Source organism: Gopherus flavomarginatus, chromosome 19 (assembly GCF_025201925.1).
Source record: "Gopherus flavomarginatus isolate rGopFla2 chromosome 19, rGopFla2.mat.asm, whole genome shotgun sequence".
Lineage (NCBI taxonomy): Eukaryota > Metazoa > Chordata > Testudines > Testudinidae > Gopherus > Gopherus flavomarginatus.
The window spans coordinates 8,266,497-8,289,461 of record NC_066635.1 but is presented as its reverse complement, the minus strand read 5'-3'; the positions used below and the strand labels follow the sequence as shown (position 1 = coordinate 8,289,461).

The window sequence follows — 22,965 nt, the reverse complement described above, 5'->3', positions numbered from 1 at the left end:
GGAGTTTTGAGGTTGTTTTTTTAAAACTCCACCTCAGTTTTTCTTTGCTAAGTCAGAGTTTAAACTAAAAAGGATTTTCAAAAAAGCTCAGCTTCTATTTAGGTACCAGAATAAGTGCCCAGATTTTCACAGCAGCTCAGCTCAGCACAGCATGTTGAGTGCTATGCAGTTTTGAAAATCTGGCTCTTATATAGGTGTTAGAATGGTTACTGAGTTCTTCTGAAAATCTGGCCTCCCTTATGGGTGCTCAGCATTTGAAAATCTGACTCTGAGCTCCTTTGAAAATGTGATCCTTAGTTCTTGGTAACAGCAGAAGTTTCTTTTGCGTTTCAGTCTCTCAGGTATATGTGTTTACTGTGAGCTGTGATGAGAGATACTAGTTGGTTAGTTAAGATCTGCTAATGAGTCTATAATAGAACTGCAACAAGAGAAAATCATGGAAAGATTGTATTGGAGTCCTGTGTCCATGTTCAGTTAGATCTGTTTGACAGTGGTGTGTGCTGACAGTATAGAAATCTGGGTAGTAATGTGATTAATTATTTACCAATATTTTAGCATTAGAAAGTGAGTGGGTTTTTTGTTTTGTTTTGTTTTTTTAAGGTGGTGAAACTGTTGTTTCCATCTTCAACACATTGATATGTTGACATGGTAGCAGTGGTTTAATGTGAGCATGTTATAAGAGGTATGATGAAACAGTAGACTTTCCAGTGATAAGAGAGGCATGGGAAAACCCAGATCTTTAAGTGAAAGGTGTATTAGATGGCTAAGGAGATGTTGTGTGTGGCTGGGATGTAGTGTAGTGTGCAAGACATTGCTTTTGAAAAGTGTCTGTGTGTCCATGGAATGTTTTGTTTTAATGTATAGCTTTGTAGTATTGTTTGAAACTCAGGGACATAGTCTTAAAAATAAACAAACTGATTTGAATAGCTTGAGAAATTAATCTATAGGAAGTACCTCTATTAATTTCAGAGCAGGGAAATATACCCGAGTCACTTTAAGGAAGGATGGTATGCAGTTAAATCATAGGTTTTAGATACAGAAGGCCTGGGCTCTATTCCCAACTCTGCAGCAGACAGTGCACCAGAATTCCAGCGGTCTAGGGTACATTCTTGGCTCTGTCACAGGCTTTCCTGTGTGACCTTGGGCGAGTCACTAGTTGCTCTGTGGCTTAGTTCTCTGTCTGTAAAATGTGGAGAGTAATGCTTCCCTACTGCATGTAGAGTGTTGTGAAGATAAATTAATTCATGTCAGTGTACTGCTCAGATGCTACAGTGATAGGAGTCCTAGAGAACAGAGCTATTAAAAAAAAAGAACCATTTTTACAATTTATTATGAAAATCTCAAAAAAATTCCACCATGAGTTGGTTAAAAAACAGCAAAAAAAAAAAAAAAAAGCAAAATTTATTGAGCAATGCTTGCAAAAAAACCTTTCATCTAAGTTTTTTTTGAAAAACTTTGACCTATCCTGATAGAGAAGTCCATTAATATTTTTTTATTGTGGCTAGCTCTACAATGATATCTACTAACTGGAAGACTATCCCCCTTGCTGTGCCAAAGTCCTGGGAAGTTAGTTTTGAGCCGTCTTGGTAGCTTGGATTTTCTGTTGTGGCAGTGCACAGTATCAGCCTTTGCAATCACCAGTATTATTTTGAGATTAGACTGTGTTATTACTAGATTTGCATATAGTGCCAGTTGAAAGTTTCTTCCCCTACCAGTATCTGATGTCCACCTTGCAGTCATGCATGTACAGTGATAGCACTTTTATTATTATCTCTGTCTTACTATTTCTTCTGAATAATTCTTTTTTTTCCCTCATCATTGCCTGTACATTGTTGGTAAGGAAAGCTGCTTGTGTTGCAGTGATAGCAGGTTCTGCAGCTGTGCTATCAAAGCAAAATATGTGATTCTATTGTGGTTATAACTCAGTGGAATGGTCTAATTTAATAGTAATCATGGCTATTTCATTTACCTCTGTCTTTGCCATCATATCAAGCTAAACATATAATTCAACTTCTATTAACGTGTTTATTCTTTCCCTGTAAGTCACCACAGCAGTTTTGACTTGTTTGGCTTTTGGCATAGGATCACTTTGAAATGGTGCTTCTGAAATTGCATAAGGCAGGCAAGGAGCCTTTAAGTCTGTCACTTAAAAAGAAGAAAAAATTGTACATTGATGCTGTGATCCTACAAGTATTTGTGCACGATGCAGCAGGTTGTTGTACTGCAGCATGTGTATGAGGCTGGAGTGTGCACAGGAATGAGTGAACTTAATCACAAGGCATGCTGACTTCTTTGCTCACAAGTGTGCAATGTATGGGTGGCAAATGGATATGTCTTAGGAAACATGGGTTTAAGCTACAGCTTCTTTTGTTCCAGTTAGGAGCTCAGGTACATTATTATTTATTTGTATTAAAGTAGTACCTAGGGCTAGGGCTTCAACTGAGACTAGGCGCCCACTGTAATAGGTATTGCGCACATACAAGAGAAATCCCTGCCCAAAGAGCTTACAATCTAACTAATCAACACAAAGGATGGGAAGGGAAATAGAAGCACAGAGAGATGCCTTCCCCAAGGTCATACAGCATGTCATGGAGCAGAACTACAAATAGAACTCAGGTCACCCAAGTCCCACTGCCATGCTCTATGCGCAGGACAACATTGCCTCTCCCAGTCGCCTCTTAGGTGCCCTCCTGCTGAGAGATTGTAATGCAGTGTCTGTGTATCAGGGTCTCACTAATACAGCACTTGCATGTGTATGTGTGATTCTCTGCCTTTGCTCTGTAGAGGACCACACACTGAATGTTCTCCATCAGATATGATGCATTAATCGGCTCTAGAGGACTAACTTTCTTTGGATGGGAATAAGTGGCTAATAATAGGCAGAACCCATGTGGTTTCCCCTGTGACGGCAGCATAATCTTGGAGTTTTAGCCAGTGAGGTATTAAACAAGACATCTGTCTTGAGTGTGTTTGGGGGTGGGAGGGCGGGAGAAGAGTGCTAAAGCAAGGCATCAGGCTCTATCAATTTACAGTGCAGTGGATGGGTCCTGGAAGCAGCATCCACTGACTAGTAGCATTTTCCTTCCAGTGTTAGTTTCTTTGTCAGTCTGAAATAAAACTTTATCATGTTCTCACTGTCCCCATAGCTCTCCAAATTAAATTCTCTTGTGGAGCTCAAAGGACCAGTCTGTGGTTCTTTTTGTTACAGTGGCCATAGTTAGATGATAACAGAATGGGGGGACTGTGCAGTGCCTCGTAATGGTTATTGTCAGAACTGGCTGCAGCTACAGTGCAGGCATATATAGGAGCAAGATTTAAAAAACCCAGCTACACCCAGGTTTCTGATAGGAGCAATTTTGTGTGTGTTAGACTATGAATATGTAATACCAAGTGAGACAGATGGATTGCCTGGGAACAAGCTACAGTGAGAGGAATTTAGGGACAAAGTGGACAGCATGCCTGAGTTGTCCTGACAAAGTCCTGGGGTGTTTGTCCCTTAGAAAATACTGAATAGTATACTGAGAGTAACACAAGTACTTCTGCACTGTAAAATGTGTCAGAGGTAACCCAGTAAGACATCTTAACACTGATAGCTTCACAGTTCTGTACAAACACTGACTGACTAATCTTCGTAATCCTGCTGTGAAAAGGGGTAGGAGGTTACAGATGGGGCAATGGAGACAGAAAAATTAACTGCCTTGATCACCATGACACAGCAATAACTGAGTCCTTTGTGAACATGATTTTAATTTCCTTCACATTTCTGCTCATGGGACTGGATAAGAGATAAATGGGATCCTTGAAGTTGTTCCCAGAACTGGGTCTTGTGGAGAACACAATCCAACAAACCTGCCCCCAGACACTCTCTATAAAGACTATGTATAAGCATAAGCTTATCTGATTGCCTGAAATATACAACGTGGAAAGCAGTATTAGAGAAGCCACAAAACGGATGCTGCTAAAAAGATCCCTTCTTCTACTGCAACATCAGAGAAGGTGGGCATTGTACTTTCATCAAGGAATGCCTGCATCAAATGCCAGCCACGTTGTTGTTAGTCTGCTTTCTGTAATGCTGCAGTATAGGAGATGCTTAATGGTGCATAAATGGAAGTGTCCTGAAAACTACTTTGGATGTAAGGGAAGCCTAAAGGCTTCAGTCATTGATTTTGCAGCTAAGGTGAGGGACTGATCTCCATTAAAAACCAAACATGGATTTGGCCTTGTGTAAATCCATAACTCTAATCAAGTTAATGACACTGTGCTGCTAGTCAGTTAGGACAACTATTCTTGAGGTTGAAACTTGAAAGGCAGAATCTGATGTGAAGGGATGGTTTAAAGTTGACCTACCAGTGCAAACTCACTTTTTTCCTTTGGACAGAGGAAGGCAGTAGCTTATGATTTTACATCGGAAAAGTCAGGGTAAAGAATTGCAGCCCGTGGTGACTCAAGGGATTGTTAATAGAGTACAGAGACTTTCACTGGAAATCAGTGGGGTTGGGATTCTCAGAGGAGTTAAGCATCCAAATCCTACTGAAATTCATTGAGTTCTCCCTTAAGCTCCTTTGAAAATCCCAGTGTAAGAGTCCTGTTTAATTAAGGATGAGAATTTCACCCTAAATTCATTCTCATGTACATGGATGCTGGACATTTGTCCTTTCAAATGTTTGGAAGCACCATTCGTACATATGCTGCAGAATTGGCACAACCATGGGGGACATGAGGATATGTTCCTGCTGGTTCTCCTTATATTTTATTTACCTGTTGATGAGTGAAGACCAGGACGCTCGTGCATTTACACTCTTGATCCCACCTAGACTTTTGGAAACTGTGTCCTCTCAGGAGGTCGAAGAGTGCTGTGGTCACCAAGCCTAACGTTGAAACGATCACTGACAAAGGGCCAACTGAGGCAAATGCAGCAGGCATTTCATCTGCTAGTTCATATGGGCTCTAACACCTTGTGAGTTCTAGGGTGGCCAGCCGTCCTGTATTACAAGGGACATCCCTTATTTTTTCATCTCTGTACAAGATTGGGAGTTGCTGAGTGCTGCAAAAAGCAGCAAGAAATACTCCTGGCGAACGTAAGTGAGTTCTTCTTCATAATTAATATTGGGAAGAGGGATGGGGCAGGGGTGCTAAGAAAACAGTATGTTATTTTTGAAATACAGTGTTGGCAACCGTAGCTCCTAACTGACTTCCATATCATGCTCCACCCTGGGCTCCAGATACATCTGTGACCCATTTCTTCCAACTGCCACAGAACCTTCTGGCCTCCCTTCTCCCAGTTGTCATGGAATCTTCCCCACTGCCTCTGTGACCTTCTCCCTGCCAACTGCCACAGAACCTCTCCCCTGTCTCTGTGAACCCCCATCCCAACTGCCACAGAACACCCCGTCCCTGCCTCTGTGACCTTCTCCCTGCCAACTGCCACAGGACCTCTCCCCTGTCTCTGTGAACCCACATCCCAATTGCACAGAACACCCCGTCCCTGCCTCTGTGACCCCTCCCCCAACTGCCACAGAACCTCTCCCCGTCTGTGAACCTCCATCCAACTGGCATAGAACACCCCATCTCTGCCGCTGTGACCTCCTCCCCAACTGCCACAGAACCTCTCCCCGTCTCTGTGAACCCCCATCCCAACTGCCACAAAACGGCCCGTCCCTGCCTCTGTGACCTCCTCCCCAACTGCCACAGAACCTCTCCCCGTCTCTGTGAACCCCCATCCCAGCTGCCACAAAACGGCCCGTCCCTGCCTCTGTGACCTCCTCCCCAACTGCCACAGAACCTCTCCCCGTCTCTGTGAACCCCCATCCCAACTGCCACAGAACACCCCGTCCCTGCCTCTGTGACCTCTCCCCTCAACTGCCACAGAACCTCTCCCCGTCTCTGTGAACCCCCATCCCAACTGCCACAGAACGCCCCGTCCCTGCCTCTGTGACCCCTCCCCTCAACTGCCACAGAACCGGTCTTCCCGCTAACAGTTTCAGAACCTTCCCCCTGTGTCTGTGCCCCTCCAGCTCCCACAGAACCTTCCTCCCCCCAATTGCTTCAGAACCTCCCCCTGCCTCTGTGACCCCCTCCTCATCCCAACTGCCATGGAACTTTCCCCCATTGCTGTGACCTCCCAAATGCCATGGAAACTTTGCCCAGTCCCCACTTCTGTGATCCATCCCCTCCTCTCCCGTGCCCTCCTTGTTGCTACAAAACCTTTCCTTGCTGGCAGCCCTCCGTCACCCACCTGAGCAGGAGACAAAATGCAGGAGCAGACTCTCCCCCAGCAGTGTCACCACCCTTTGGCAAGTGTTTGCACTGCAGTGACTGTAGTAATAAAGAATGGCTGGTTTTGGTTTCTTTAAAAAAAAAATCCACTATGGAAAGATTCTGGTTTCTATGACTAGAAATGGATTTGTTTTGGAACTGATGCATATAAACAGTCAAAGCTGTTAGCTGTAACCATTAAAGCTCTAAGTGGCTTGTGCCTGGTCACTGGAGACACCGTGTCTCCCCATGTGATACTGCCACAGTTAAGATCTTTGGGGGCTCTTGAGCTGGAGTCCTCTCAGTCCAAATCAAGGGGCTACTGGCAGAGCCTGTGTGGTGAACTCCTTCGCTGTGGAAGTTGCTTCTCCTCATTTGTCAGCCAAGACTTGGGGTTGTTTGGCTTATTGTGGTAATGGAGACCACATAAATACATTAGATAGTCTTCTTGATTACATTTGTTGACTGTGTTTGGTGTGGATTGTAAAGGTGGATGGAGGGTACCAGTTATTGCTATACATGGAAAGAATAAAGATAAATACCAGCTGAACAAAGGATAGATGGATTTGCATTCGCAACTTCAAACAAATATTGAAAACTGTGTAGCAGGACTGTTTTTTTCCAACATTATTCTTTATATTGTGGTCACTCCTGAGGGTCCCAAATGAGATCAGGGCTCCATTCTGCTAGCTGTTATGCATACAGATAGAGATGGTCTCTGCCCACGAAGAACTTGTAGTCTAAATAGAGAAGACCGCATGGGAGGCAAAGTGATTTGACCAAGGTCGCACAACAGGTTAGTGTCATCCCAGGCTACTGCTGTATCCAGTGGGTTGCACTGCCTCTTATGGTACCATACTTAGTTTTTCTTTTCTCTTTGTCTGATCTCTCTTCTTTCTCTATTGCTTTTCATTTCTTATGCCTTCTTTCCTCCTTCCTGACCTTCCCCCTTTCTTTTCTGCTCTGGCACTCTGTTTTGGGAGAGAAATACAAATTCATCAGCCTGATTTAGCTCTGGAGCGTGAACATCTTAAAAACTGTCCTTTGGAAAGTGACCTAATCTTCAGCAAAGAGAGACAGTTAAACATAACTATTATTCATGTTTGGCCATAAAGACAAAATATATTGTAGAAGTGGTTGGAAGTTATTGTTGACATAGCTCATTCATCCCAAAGGTATTCATCACAAGCATCACTATTGAGTTTTGATAAGGCATTATAGTAAATAGATGCTGTGTGCACAAGCATGCTGTTTTTATTAAACAAACCCTGTTTGAAAAAAGAAATTTTTAAGTACTTTGAAAATAAAAATATGCTGATGCTAATTGATATATTGGCATAATGTTATCCTGAAGGATAAAGATGACTTTTTTAAAAGGAGAAATGTACCATGTGTGTGTTTTAATCCCATGTGAAAGTGTTTTCAGGACTGGGCCCTGCAGAAAAAAAATGCTTAATTAGAATATGTAAATTTAAACAAGGAAATTACAACATATATATAATTTCCAAATCTCCAGTGAACTAGGTTGCTGTGTAATCCTCAGGGGCTGTCATTTTAGGGCCTGATCATGCATGGTGTGGAGTGCTCTCAGCTCCCAAGTCAGTACCTTCCAGGATAGAGCCCTTAATGATGGTTTCAACAAGAAATGCAGTCTGACGTTCACTGAGACTGGAAGTTCTGAGCAGAAGCCACAGACATGGAGTATTACTACAGGAGATTTCCCAAAGTTCTTTTTAGGGAAAGTTCGCATTTTAGTTTCTGGCATTGTTTTGTGTTAATAAGTGTTTATATTTGTTGCTAGTTGCAAAGCTTCAGGGCTATCAGAAAATTCCTATGGAAATTTCCTGTTCTCTTTGTCTTGACTCAACTTTGCTGGGATTTATCAAGACAGGAAATGTGGGATATAAATATGGGAATTTTAAGGAAATAATTATTAGTGATTGTGTCCATGATCCTGCAGATACTGTGGCCCAAATCCTCAAAGGTATTTAGGTACCTAACTGCCATTGATTTCAATAGGGGTTAGGCAGCCAAATACCTTTGAGTAGCTGGGTCTGTGTAACTTTATTAACATGTCTGTATGTTTGCAGGTTTGGGTTCTTTGTCATATTTCTCACTGGATCAAGTGATTTGAAATTTTTTCTATTCCATTGCAGTTTTTCTTTAGTTTTATTTTTGGCACTAGTAATACAGAAAAAGTACAGAAGGAGAAATAATAAATGTCAAGCATGTGATATGGGAAGATAGATCAGCAGCTTTTTAAAACCATGTTTTCAAGTTCTGTTGTTTCCATATGTTTATAAAATCTCTTCTGCCTAGAATCTTATAAGGTTTATTTACTTGCCATTTTTCACTGTGTAGCAGCTTGGTAACTGGGCCTATACTGCAGGGATCCTTTGAGAAGTTTTGGATGAGAAACAGAATCCATCCCTGAGCACCACCCCCGTGCCCCAGTTTAGCAACAGGACAAAAGAAAGTCCATGGGTTACAGTAATGGTTGCTTCCCTGAGGTATGCAGTTTTGGCCATTGGATTTGTATAGTGAGGATCCACTGACCTGCTCCTTGTTGTCCCAAACCCATTCTGTGTTGCCATGGAGTTCTAGCACACAGATCCCTGACCCACTGTTTCCCACCCAAGTTCTTCCATATCTGGGGAATTCTCAGTCTCAGTCTTAATCCAAAACACGCTGAGGGCCACAGTTTCTCTGGACAGGACTAATCTGTTCAGCTGTGTCACAGGTTGCTGTCTATTGATATAGAGCAATATTTCCATCTGGTTATTTTATAGCCAACCACAATTTAAATCTATGCTTCTCTTGGAGTTGAAGTCCTTTGTGCCAGAAAGTGTGCTGGATTAATTTAGCTCATTCGTCTCTGGTGTAACTTTTTAGTATTTCATATGAATCTGTATCTGTGCTCAGACAAAGCTATGAAGTGTTGAGAGTGATAAATTCTCCAGCATGTATTGTTCAAGTACGTTTATAGTGAAGTTGTTAGCTAGTTAGCAGTGACTGTGCTAATTATATTGGTGTGAGCATAAACAGAAATTAATGCTATGATGCTGTGTGAGAGATGTTCCACTGCTTGCTGGAGAAGTATTTATATTCCATGTTGTTTTCTGAGATTTGGCTTATCATTTTCTCTTCTCTGGCTCCTCTGTTAGAGTCCTTGTTATGTTGTCAGCAAAGCGACTATATTTATTACTGGGGACAAATTATGCCGTATGGAGGAAAATCCATGGCCTGATTCTCCTCTCAATGACAATGGTGTAAATTGGCAGTAATCCCACTGAAGTGAGTGGAGTTAAACCAATACAAAATCTGCGTAAGTGACGTAACAGTCAAGCTCACTGTGTCTTACACTTCACTTGTTTATACACCTTTGTAGCTCACTGGCTTTAATAGTCCCTCCTGATTGACATCATTATAAGAGAGAGGAGGATCAGGTCCTGTTAGTTTCATCTTGCAGCGTTTACTGCTCATCATGAATGGGAGTCACTTTCGCAGAGTGGAGGCATAACCTGAACAGGTCCTTATAGAGACATAAGGAACACACAGCCCTGGGAATCCTGTGCATTCCCCAAGCTGAGGGGAAGAAGATGAGGGCTGCTCCCTGGGACCCCCAACTCTTATGCGAGGGCCCAAAGAAGCCCTTTTTATTATTAGCACCATAATTCATGTACATGTTAAGAGCAGAGCCTGCATATCACTGCACTCTCTTATAGACCCATTGGTTACTGCTTCCAGCCAAGAAAACTTACTAACTTCCCTAGCATAGGGTATTCTCTTGGGGAACAAAGCACTGATTGTACATCTCAGATGATCAGTTTCCTTGCAGGCTGTGTGTGTGTGTGTGTGTGTGTGTGTGTGTGTGTGTGTGTGTGTGTGTGTATATATATATATATATATATATATATATATATATATATAAAAATAAATTTTCTCTGTAACTGCAGAGAAAAAGTTCCAGGATTTGCTCTTTTTTTAATGATGAAGTCTGAGATGGCAGGCAGATTCAGATCACACTGATCAGAAGCCAGGCCTACAAACTCGTGAGAATCAGAATTTAGAGAGAGAGTGGTCCAGTAGTTAGAGCACTAGCCCAGGACATGGAAGCCCTAGGTGCAATTCCTAGCTCTTCCACAGATTTCCTGTGTGATTTGGTTAAGTCACTTAGTCTCTCTCTGCCTTGATTCTTAACCTGCAAAATGGGGATAATAGCACTGCCCTAACTTGTGAGGTTCTGTCAGAATAAGTACATTAGATTGTGAAGTGCTCAGATGCTGCAGTGCTCACCTTGTAAAATGGATTAAGCACATACTTTCCACCTCCTAACAAAGTGGTGTGGGATTCTGTGCTTTGAGCTGACCATGTCATTTTTGAGTCAATGAGTACCATGTATTCATTTGCTGAGCAAGCCCAGGTTGAATACACCTTGCAAAGACTTACTAGCGTGTAAATAAACAGCTGCAGACACTCATGCTTATGTAGGCATATATCTGTATCATACTGAGGAAAGCAACATTATTTTCTAGGCCTTTTTAGGATGAAACTAAAGACATCAGAGCTGAGCTATGTATTCACATCACACTGAGTAGTACTCTGGTTTGCGTTTAACTATCAGAGGTAACTGTCCATTGACAGTTTGAATTAACCCCCTCAGTGTGCTACGTTAAATATTTAAATCACTCTTATATGTAGATAAATTTGTCTAGATCTACCTTATATGTAGTATAAATACCACAACTTAATGCTATTTTGCTTCTGCTACCACTGAAGCATATTGACCCCAATTCAGGAGAATACTTAAGCCAACCAAAAGAATCCATCCCTCTAAAAGTACATAAAAGAGGGAAAGCTCATGGGACTTAACAACATACAAGACATGCAAAGAATGGCCTAGGATAGACAGGGATGGTGGAGGCTTGTTCATGCCCTAAGCGATGTTTGATGGCATGGGAAGATACAGGTTCAATATACTAATTCATTCAGTGCGCAGAAGGGATCTGCTCTGGACATGAATCATGATTGTGTAGTGAAGGAAACTGTTGTCTGTAGGATCCCTGACTCATTTGTTGCAGAAGCTGGAAAGTGTGTAGTAAATGATGCAGGGGATTGCAAAAAGAGAGAGGACGATTTTCTCACAATGCACAGTCAACCTGTGGAACTCTTTGCCAAAGGATGTTGTGAAGGCCAAGACTAAAACAGGGTTTAAAAAAAACAAAACAAAACAACTAGATACATTCATGGAGGATAGGTCCATCAGTGGCTATTAGCCAGGATGGGCAGGGATGATGTCTCTAGCTTCTGTTTGCCAGAAGTCGGGAATGAGTGACAGGAAATGGATTACCTGTTGTGTTCATTCCCTCTGGGGCACCTGGCATTGGCCACTGTCAGAAAACAGGGTACTGGGGTAGATGGACCTTTGGTCTGACCCAGTATGATCATTCTTATGTTCTTGTGGATAAAGCAGTTCCATGCCCTAGGGCAGCATTCTGCGTTTAAGTCTCTGACTGCCAAATGCTGGGAATGGACGACAAGGGGATGGATCGCTTGATGGTTGCCCTGTTCTGTTCATTCCCTTTGAAGCATTTGGCATTGGCCACTGTCAGAAGACAAGATACTGGGCAAGATGGACTGTTGATATGACCTAGTATGGCCATTCTTATTTTTTTCTTTGATTCTATTCCTGTCTCTGCCACAGAGTTCCTGTGTGATGCTGGGCAAGTCACTTAGGCCAGACTTTTCATTGATGATCAGTAATTGTGTGTTCCTCATTTTTAGGGTACTTGATCTGAGGGCTTGCAGTCTGATTTCCAGAAGTGATGAGTACTCACAGATGCAACTGGGGTCAATAGGAGGCTTGGGAGCTGTGATTTGAATGTGTGAAGTGGTGTTTAATGTTATGCATGCTGAAATATCAGGTCAGTGCTAAAACTGGGAATCCAGAGTAAGTAGATACTTTTGACCATAATCCCTCTGTGCCATAGTTCCCCATTTGTAAATTGGGGATAATTATGCACTCTGTCATTTTACAGAGGTGTTGTGAAAATAAATAAATATTTGTGAAGCATGCAGGTTCTATATTGATGGGCATCATAGAAAAGCCCATGAGGAAAGTATTCTATAGAGTAGGATTTGAATAGTGTGCAGTAAACAAGGCATATGGGACCATACATTAAACAGTGAGGAGAAAACAAAATATTGAATAGCTGCTCATTAAGTGAGCACTATCCATTTTGTGCAGTAAATGAGGCAGGAGTCGTGGAAAAAAGAGTATGTGATAAGGTAATTAAAGACTGTATCATAATGTACATGCACAAGGGAGCAGAATTAAGGTTGCACAGGCAATCTTATTTCTGGCATTTACTAACTTTTGAGTGCTTGACTTTGCAACCTTAATCCTCTTTTACCATAGTTTATTTGTGTGTAAGTTAATATTTATATTGTAAGTGCGGATTAGGGTCCCATTGTGATAGGCATTGGCTAATTGTAAACAAAATCATGAATTTGCCAAGAGGAGAATATATAACGTATTAGAACTTTAAATCCAATTAGTGATCCTCTATTAGTGACCTATGGCTGATGATGGATGGTTGTATAGTGCTGAAACTTCTAAAGCCACATTCTGTGGCTTTCTGCAGGTAACTGCATTGGTAAAGATTAAAAACAACAACCCTAAACTCTGCAAGATTCGGTATATTACAAAACAGCAGTTCTGAGAGATGGTTTTCTGATATGATGATTTCAGACTTGAACAGATACCATGCATTTTTATCATTGCCTCTCTCCCTCTTCCCCTCTCCCCACAAAGCTTCCACGCCTCTCCTCCCACACCCCCAAATCACTTCCCTTATCATCCCAGTTCTCTCTTCCTCTGGGCCCCTTTCTGTCAATCTGGGGTTATGCTAGATTGTGGTTTGTAATGTGAACTTTTACCAAGTGGGATGGAACCAACAGGAGTGAGTGCTGTGTCCTCACGGTCAAAGGCTGAATAGTGCTCAACAACATGCTGAGATATGTAACTTTATTTTACCTGTTGGAAATGAGAAAATTAATTCCCAATTGACTCAATTTATTGTGTGACTAATGTGCCCATTCCTGCAACCCTTATTCACGTATATAGTCCGACTGTGACAGAGTGAAGCCCAGGGGATGGAAGTACTGTGTTAGTGAGGGGAGGACAGACAGGCAGATAGAAGAGGTGCTGTCTTTCCTAGTCTGAGACTGTTGTGTGGGAAACCCATTTCTCAAGACTGCTGCTGTTTGGTCAAAGCTGAAGTCTTGCCCTGTGAGCTTGGAAATGAATGGATTTCCAATGGAGTATTACAGGTGGTGGGGTCCTCACAAGTGCTGTATAGAATGGGACTGTTCCCTCCCTGCTCCATGTCAGGATTAGAGCAGGATTTTGAGTAGCATTCCTAACAAATCCTTTTAGTCTTCTCTGTGCTAACTGCTCTATGCTCAGAAACAAGATTATCTTGTTGCTTTGGTAGATCATTTTCGTGCAGCCTTCAGAAGTGTTTTGCTCCCTTAAGTCAGCCAAAACCACTTAAAGGTGCTGTCTGGTTTTTACCAGCCATTATCATGTAGTGACGTTCAAGTGCTTTGAGTTAATATAATGCCTAGTAGTAACTCACCTGATTTTTATACATAAACATTAGAGTGCATCTGCTCCAACATGTTTCCATACTCCAATCAAGTTGCCTCCTTTCTGTCTCATAAAATATTGATGCAGGCAGTGCTTGTAATTTGGCTTGAAGTGATAGAATAAAGGTATGACTTATTCATATAATGTAGGAGTTCATTCCTTGATGTTGGGTGGATTCATTAAAGCCTTAAGACATGGCAGGACGTGACTTTAATATGTGCTTATATTTTACAGTAGGACGTAGCTGATTTCCACTCATCACTGGGATTTCCATTGGGAATTACCAAGTGAATAAGTTAACAAATGATAAGAAAATAAAGCTGGTCCATTACCAAATGTATAGTACAAGTAAATGTGTTCTGCTGGATGTTTTAACAAAACTAATTGAGTCTGAGTAACATGAGACTGTGACATCTGTATTGTTTTATTGATTGCATTGTCAATATTGTTTCTTTGTGCTCCCCCATCTATCTGGTTCCACTCATTTCTTTTTTTAGGCTTAGATAGTAATCTCTTTGGGACACGGAGCATCAACTTGTTCTGTGTTTGTACAGCATGTAGTACAATGGAGCCTGGTCCAAGACTAGGGTGCTCAGGTGCTACCACAGTACAAAATAATAAATAATAGTAAATTGAACCTCAGAGCTTTAAGAACTGCATAGACTCAGGGACTCCAAGGCCAAATCTGAGTTTATTAGCCACAAGAGAGTGTATCAGAGACTTTGCTATAGCACTCTCGCTTTTAAAGGCTGATCCTGTAGCTGCCATTGACATGCTGTGCACCATACTCCTGCTCGTGGTGGTAATTCTCTATGTAGTGTGGTCACAGGATCAGGCTGTAAAACTTTTCTATAGTGTGGGGAGAACACTGTTCTCTTAGCTTTTATGAATTGCAGAGCATTTGGATTATCTGAGGTTCTTTTATGGCCAGGAAATTTGAATTATTCTGGATCTCTAGTTCCATTGAAGGGGCGGCTGTTGGTAAATACATGAGCAAAGCAAGTGCGTTCCAAGAATCTGAGTATTCTTAAAATAAAATCAGAATGAATACTTACTTGGCCCAAGCATTTCCCTTCTATTAGATCCTCTCCCTCTTTTTGCTGATACAGTGACCTTTTTCGAAGACACAGCTTTTATTAACCTAGAAATGCACTGACATTTCTGTATGAGAATGACTCTTAGCAAATATGGGAGCTGTGCTGAGACTCCTTTGCAAATTGGCAGCATAATCACCTGTGAGAGAACAGATAGCTACTACACAAACGTGTTTGTTTACAGAGGAATTTGGTTTTCCTTCAGAGGTGTTTCTTTGCACAAGTGCTTTACTGCAAGTCTGTGAACATGTGTGGACAGCTCCATCATAAAGTACAAAATCAGCGTAGGGAGAGATTTAACCAGAGTTAGTTAATGTTCATATTGGTGCCACATCTCCAGAGACTCCCTGATGAAATCATGAAGGCATTCTTCTCCCTGGCATTTTCTCCTTTGTCTGAGTTTCTGCTTGGAAAGTTACAATTTTGTCAAACTTTCATGAATTATGTAGTTCTTACGCTTTTGTGGATTCGCTTTACATTCTTGACAGGAGGCAGGTGACCTATTCTAAACTCATCAAATCCATTGTCCTTGGGACTGTGCATAAGGAAGGCAGTGTTGTGTAATGGTTAGAGTTCAGGATAGAAAGTCAGAAGTTCAGTATTGAGACAGACATGTCCCAGGTTGGATGGTTCTGATGAAGGAAGACTTGCTTCACTTTTCTAGTATTGTGTAGCATAGAAAGAGGTTATAGAAAGACCTGTGTGTTTTGCCTCTTAGATCTATAGCCTCTGTCTTGTTTGTTTCTCTGTCAGGTATGTATTTGATGTGATAATGTTGTTCTCATGAGATGTTTGCACCATTGCGTATAGAGCGGAATCCACACTAAGTGACCACATAATCGGCTGGATGAAATTAGTCAACGAGTAACAACGATCACACAATAAAAACCGGTCACTTGACCAAAGTTCTGATCACAGGGTAGTCACTTAAATTAAGGTGTTGACTCTGGGAGGTTTTCGGACTGAAGTAAAAACAGTCTTAAATGATCCTTTACTCCAAACTACTGTCTCAATTGCAAGGGATGCCAGAATCCTGTTAGGTTCAGCGCCTAATGCAATAGAGCCCTGATCCCTGATTTGGGATTTGGGTGTGTAATTCACTTAAGCCTCCTTATAAATCTTAACAATAATAAATGATAACAAGGAAATGCACATGAAAGAAGACTGTAACTCAGCCCACTTGTCTCTGCAAAGCAACTACAATTACCTGAGGAAGCGGGAAGCATGGAATGTTGCAGCCAAAATCAGGACACTTTACAGTCTGATCCAGTTCCCATTGAAGTCAGTGTGAGTTGGATAGGGCCATTATTTCTTCAAGTGGCAGTCAATAACATAATGTATTCAGGCTCACTGATACATGTCAAGCCAAATAATCTTTTGCTAATTAGGACAGACAGAATTTTTCTCCTGTAGAACTGCTAATTCTAACTACAATCTTGCATCTCTGCCAGAAGCCTGTACTTTTTCTAGCCTTTAAAGACCGCCTCCCTGAGGGGGAATATGGGAGTCTTAAGTGTTTAGGCATAATTAGAATGATACAATTAAATTCCTTATTTATTTTTTTCTTTTGCATTTCATGAGAGTTTTTTAATTACTTTGATATAAGCGATGGTAGTAGCTAATTGGATTTCAGGCTAGATCTGTGTAGGCACCAGTGAAGAGAGAGTGGAAACAAGTCTTGTCAAGAAATTAAACATTTAAATATAGTTCCTAATGAGACCAGTAAACTCCCAAGAGCAAATTAAAAACAAAAATCCCTTTTAATGTGTTAATTTATCAGCCAACGTCATCTTAAAGGGAATGAGAAATATAAATTTGGGATTTAGGTGAGCAAATGGTATGGTAGATCATCCCCTGTACTATGCATGAAAACAGTGCTCCAGAACTGTCCAAGAGACCTGAGCAGAGCAAGGCTCACCTCTGCACCCCGAGGCTGTTTTACCTGCTGTTAATCCCCCCTGCACCCTCCTGTGGCTGGTCCGCAGAGCCTGCTACAGTAGGAGAGGCAGTGTAGCTTAGAGGATAAAGCACCAGGCTGGGAGTCTGGGTTCTGTTCCTGGGTGACACTGAGCAACTCACTTCATCTCTCTGTGTCTGTTTCTCCGTCTGTAAAATGGAGAAAATGGTAAGCCTCCTTTGTAAAGCACTTTGAGCAGTGCTATATAAGAGCTACATATTATTATTATTATTGTTGCTGACACCACAGAGAGCTAGAGTGTGACCCTGGCTACAGTGTTGTGCAGGGCAGTAAGGGGATGTAAGGAGTCCCCTTATTACTCTGTGCAGGCTAGAGTTATTTTGGGTAGCAGCACTGGAGAAAGAAACTACTTTTAGGCTGCTTCTCCCCTTTTTGAAGCATGTGAGTGGGTGGAGACTTGGCTCTGTCCCTCCCCATGATGTTGGTTAATGCAGCTGAGCTGGCATACCAAGGAAAATAATCTGAACCAATTACAGGGTTGGTGCACACTGCATTCCACCCTCTTCCCCATATCACATCAAAGCAATGGGGAAACTAGGAAGCAGAATGTGACTCTGAGTTGCAGTCCTGCTCCTGGTCTGCTCTGGGGACAGCGCAACAATGTGCTGCCCCTTATTTGGGGTTTATGGCAAAGACGCAATCAAGCTCTAAAGGCATTGGGCCCAGAGCCATAAAGGTATTTAGGCTCCTAACTTCCACTGAATTCCTTTGTAGATCTGGGCCTTACTCTTTTAGCTCTGGTGAGAGAAGCTCATGTTTTAGTGCTGGAGGTCCCAAGCTTGGTTCCTAGTAATTACCCATGACATCAGTCATTGCACGTGTAGAATACCCTTGGAATGAAACCAAGCATGTTTCTAGTCTGGGAGAAGGGGAACAGGATGGCAGCAATTGTGTGGCCTTGTCTCTCTATAAAACTGTGACATGGCCATAGGAATTTACGGTGCTGCTGCTTTCAAGCTGAACGCCCACTTTTGTGCCTTCTCTCCCTTTGGCAAGAGGACAGGTGCGGAGGCTCTTTGGGGCAGAGATGGTCTCTTACTATGTGGTTGTACAGCCCCTAGCACAATGAGCTAGAATTAGTAATGTGTTAGTTTGGGGCCTTTAGGTGTAGTTGTAATATAAATAATAACAAACTTTGAAATCCTGGGCCAGACTCTTTGATTCCTCTGCTATCACCAAGAAACTTAGGAAACCTGACTGTGATATGAACAAAAGAAGGGGAGAGAAGCACCAAATGAAATGTAAACTATCAATAAAGTTCTGTTGGAGCTTCAGGTCTGACCCAGTCAAATCACAGCAGCATTACTCTCTTAGTAATTTGTTGCCACTGTAACCATCAGTTACAGCCACCAAGAGAACAGAGTGATTGATTTCTCCAAATCCTGATGATATAGTCTAAGCTGGTGCTGCATGAGCAAATTGAAAAGGGTGATTTCTTTTTTTTCTCCTCCTGTCTTGCTGTTTTAGTGAACAGGTAATGTTTCTCGCAGCTTCACATTAATTGCTCCTTTCAGCATCTGCTGGTGCACAGAGCGGCAAAATGAATAGTCATTTTCTATCTCCTTTGATACAGTATTTCCAGAAATATATGATTATCAGAACTAAGTAGATTCATGGCGAGATCCTGGAAGTAGATGTGTGGGCAGTAAATTGCCCACATATATTTGCTGAGGGTGCCTGAAATTATCTGCTAAACTAGCTGGATGAGGAGCATGAATAAGAAAAGTAAAATGGTTGGAGAAGTGAGAAATAGTGTCTAGTAAATTTGGGCCAGATCCTGGTCCTGTTGAAGTCAATGGCAAAAAGCTCATGGACTTCAATAGCAGCAGGATCAGGTCACAGGTCACTGGGAGTTTGTTAGGAAACATGTGATGGGCAGATAATCCCCCTTGTCTCTAACAAGGACTGGATTTACTTAGCTGTTCTGAAGTGTGAAGAAATGCGTGTTTTTCCTATAGAGAAGGAACATAACCTCATGCTCCCACTGATACCAATGGAGAGTTTTAATCTTGATTTCAGTGCAAAGATCAGCTGCATCACAGACACTCTACATTTAGGTATAAAAGGCAGGAGGGGTCTTTTATTCGGAAGACTCATCTCTAGGGTTTCTGATATAGATGGCATCTGTAGACTGACTCGATGCAAGCATCCTGGTGTTTAATTCCAGTTTTCCATTCCTCTATTGATTACAAACTGAAAGACTGGGTCTACAAGATATATGGTGCAAATTACCACTCCACCTTAAATTTCACTCCCCATCCCTATCTATTAGCATGTTCGGTTAGCATGTGGCGCTATCAATGGAGCTGTGGGGTCTCAGAAATATACCTGAGGACTGGTTGTCACAACTCCTTGCTTTCTATTCCCTGTTGTTGTGTGACCTTATGGCCTGATTTTCAAAGGTGCAAATCACTTACATTTTCCATTAACCTTAGTGTGAGCTGGGGTTCATCAGCACCTCTGAAACTCAGGCCAGGAATCTCTCTGTGCCTCAGTTTCCTCATCTGTGTAATCAGAATAATGATAGCTACTTCCCAGGGACAACATAATGCTTGTAAAGGGCTTTAAGTTCCTGGATAAAAGGTGTAATAGGAGAGAAAAGGATGATTGAACAGCACTTCATAGAGCAATTTTCATCTTCAAAGCTTAATACAAACCTTTACTACTCATCCTGTCCGTTTCTGATTAACATGAGATTTATGGGCCAATTTGTAGGGTATGAATGGACATGGGTTTTAAAATCATGTTCTTTATTTATGTATGTATTTATTATTTTGGTTGGCACGCCAACTAAAACAGCACCTCTTCATAACCTGTAGAAGACCTTGACATAACTTTAAAAATACAGCAGAACTAACACCCAAACTTAACTCAACAGTAGCAGTGCAATTCAGTATAGCTAAGCCCCTTCATTTTCAGTTTAAACCGATTTTTACCAAAAAAATCCTGGGTTTTACAAAAAGTATTATTCATTTTTTTTCTGATTTTTCACCCTACTTTTGTATCATTTTAATATAAAAATTACTTGTTTTATTAGGAAAATACAGTACATTGCATGACGTATATATAGTTTGATAATACATTAGTCTGTGTGTATATACAAAGCTGCCTGTTGAAGGAAGGCTATGTATTAGTCTAGAAGATACACATAATAAACAAACAGGAGTGTATGCACGCTTCAGTGTGCACATCTGAACGTACTGATGAATCTCCTGCCTGCCACATACACATTTCAAGCTGTTAGCAGATAACTGTTTAAAGATTTGACACACTAAAATGGGAGAAAAAATGAAAATCTGTATCAGAATGTGTTCCAGAACACAAGGAAGCATTCGAAAGTTTTAAAAAAGGATGGATGAAATTGAATGTGTGCGCTGCAAATGGTGTGGTCCAGTTATTAAAGGTAAATATTTATAGGCTAATAGTTCTACGTTTACAATAGTCAACTGTTTTTTCAAATGAAAAGTTTTATTTGGGGATTAGCGATGTATTGTTTTCTTAAACGCAGAGGCGCCGTTGTGTTTTCAGTTTGGTTTTAGTTCTGCAGCAAACTAATGCTTTGAATTCCATTCATTAATTTGATCTACTGAATACTTTTTCCTGTCTTTCTGTCCACCAAAATAAACCCTAATGTTTACCCAGAAAAATTATTAATAGTTTTTTGCACTGATATTCACCTGTTTTTGTTGTTGTGGAATAAACACTGACAAATTCCTGGGAAAAATTTAAATAAAATAAAAACTGAAAATCAAGAGTGCTAAGTATAGCCCACTACCAGCAAAATTCACCATTCAGGCTGTCAAATAACCCCTCTCTTCCCCATTTTCAAATGTCTGAGAAAAATACGTAATTTTTAGACATCCAGTGCAAATTGTGCTACCATATTTGCGGTATATCAGAGGACACAGGAGCCATATATGTCAGCTTTAACAATTCATAGGCAAGGAGCAGGACCGGTGCTAGAGTTTTTCGCGCCCTTGTCGCACGGCCATTTTCCCGCCCCGTGCTGCTCCTGCGGCTCCGGTGGAGCTGCTGCAGCCGTTTCTGCAGAGGGTCCGTTGGTCCGCGGCTCCGGTGGAGCTGCCGCAGCCGTGCCTGCGGTAGATCCACCGGAGCCGCGCGGGACCAGCGGACCATCCGCAGGCATGACTACGGCAGGTCCACCAGAGCCGTCTGCCGCCGCCCCCCGAAAATCCTGGCACCCTAGGCAATTGCATAGTTCGCCTCAGTGGAAGCGCCGGCCCTGGCAAGGAGGGATTACAATGCTGCTTCCAGCTCCAAGTTGTGATCATGCTATAAACGGCTTTCATAATTTAGTGCAGCAACAGAATCCCATAATGTTATCATAGACGGAATAAGTAATCAGCATCTCAGAAATACATGGCTGTGTTCAATCACATTTTCCCCCAGTGATATATAACCACCAGGCTGAAGCTGGTGTGATCCAGACCTAGGAGATTGGATTAGAGCCCCCTAATTTAGAGCTTTTCTGTCTTTTTAAAAAATAAACTCTCATTTGATGTTATTTATTGCTATGAAATTTTTAATGCTCTCTTCGCTTGCACTCTCATCTTTGCTTTTGTTCTTTCCTTCCATTCTTTTCTTCCTTTTCCCTCCGCTTTTCTCCCTCTCATTCACCAAATGCTGCCAAAGAAGCTTGGTCCCAAGGAATCTCTGCCATTGAAATGTGCCAGCAGTTGGAGAGAGACAGCTCTTGTTGCAGTGAAGTTCCTGTGGGAGGCTTTGTCCATACTGAGGAGAAGGGTGAGGGTGCAGTGGAAAATAACAAACACTGGGGCTGATCCTAAGAAGTGCTGAGTGTTCTCAATACTGCAGCTGAGAAAGCCCAGCCACTCTTAGAAGGAACTTGGCATCTTGCAGGATCAGTGCCAGAATATACAACAGATTGCATGACTGTATCGTCCACAGGAAATCTTAACCCTAAAAAGATGATTGGGACTTTTATGTGTGTGGTAGTGGCGATGAAGGCACAGAGGTCAGATGGGTTTCCCTCATTGTTATCATATGTATTCTAGTAGTATCTGGAGGCTTCAGTTGAGCTTTGACCTCGTTGTGCTAGGTGCTGTACACCCGTCAGGTAAAAGAGAATCCATGCCCTAAAGAACTTACAATGTAAAGACAGGACAGGTGAAGAGTGTGAGAGAGCATGTTATCCCTGTTTTATAGATGGAGTACAGAGGCACAAAGAGATTAAGTAACTTGCCCAAAGTCATACACGAAGGCTGTGGCAGAGTTGGGAATTTACCCTAGATCTCCTAAGTTTCAGTCCAGTGCCTTAACCACAAGACTATTCTCCCCCTTCAAAGTGTTGTTAATATAAGAGGAAGTGAAAAGATTCAGTCTCTCTCCCCTTGCTCTCTCAAGGGGAAAAAATGAGATAAAATCTTGCAATTTTCAACCATGCAGAACTCCCATTGAGTAATAAATAACTTGCAGCTTCTTATTGGAATGATGGTCCCTATTGTATTCCACTGTGGGTTACCCATGTGCACCATGCGCCCAGAGCCAGATAATTTGAAAGTAGCGTGCAGCATTTATATAACATCTTATCATCATCAATAGATCTCAAAGCAGGCAAGTAATGTCATCTTCATTTTACAGGTGGAGAAAATGGACATGCTAAGAGATTAATATGATTTGGCCATTGCCTAACAGCTAGTGAGTGTCAGAACAGGGGAAAGAACCCAGTTGTGGTGTGCATTATCCACAGAGGTCATTGCAAGTTTTGAATGTGTAAAGACCGGGTAATTACAGCAAGTTTTAACTAATGGATAATAAAAAGGGAAATTACAGAAAAAATCAAAACACTGGAACAGATTTAGTAACTGGGACGAATAATTCTGAAATATTTTAGAATTTAATGGATGAATGCATTTACTTAATATAATGAAGTGGGTCGCTGTGGTTTTTTTAATCAAACAGATGGGTAAAAGATTATGAACAAAAATGAGATCTGAATACAATGA

At 41.7% G+C, this 22,965-nt stretch overlaps 1 protein-coding gene across 4 annotated transcripts in view; it reads left to right on the top strand.

Annotated features, from left to right (window-relative positions):
* Positions 1 to 22,965, top strand: part of CAMKK1 (calcium/calmodulin dependent protein kinase kinase 1) — a 181,022-nt gene that overhangs the window by 2,247 nt on the left and 155,810 nt on the right. The gene's annotated exons all lie outside the window — the stretch shown is intronic.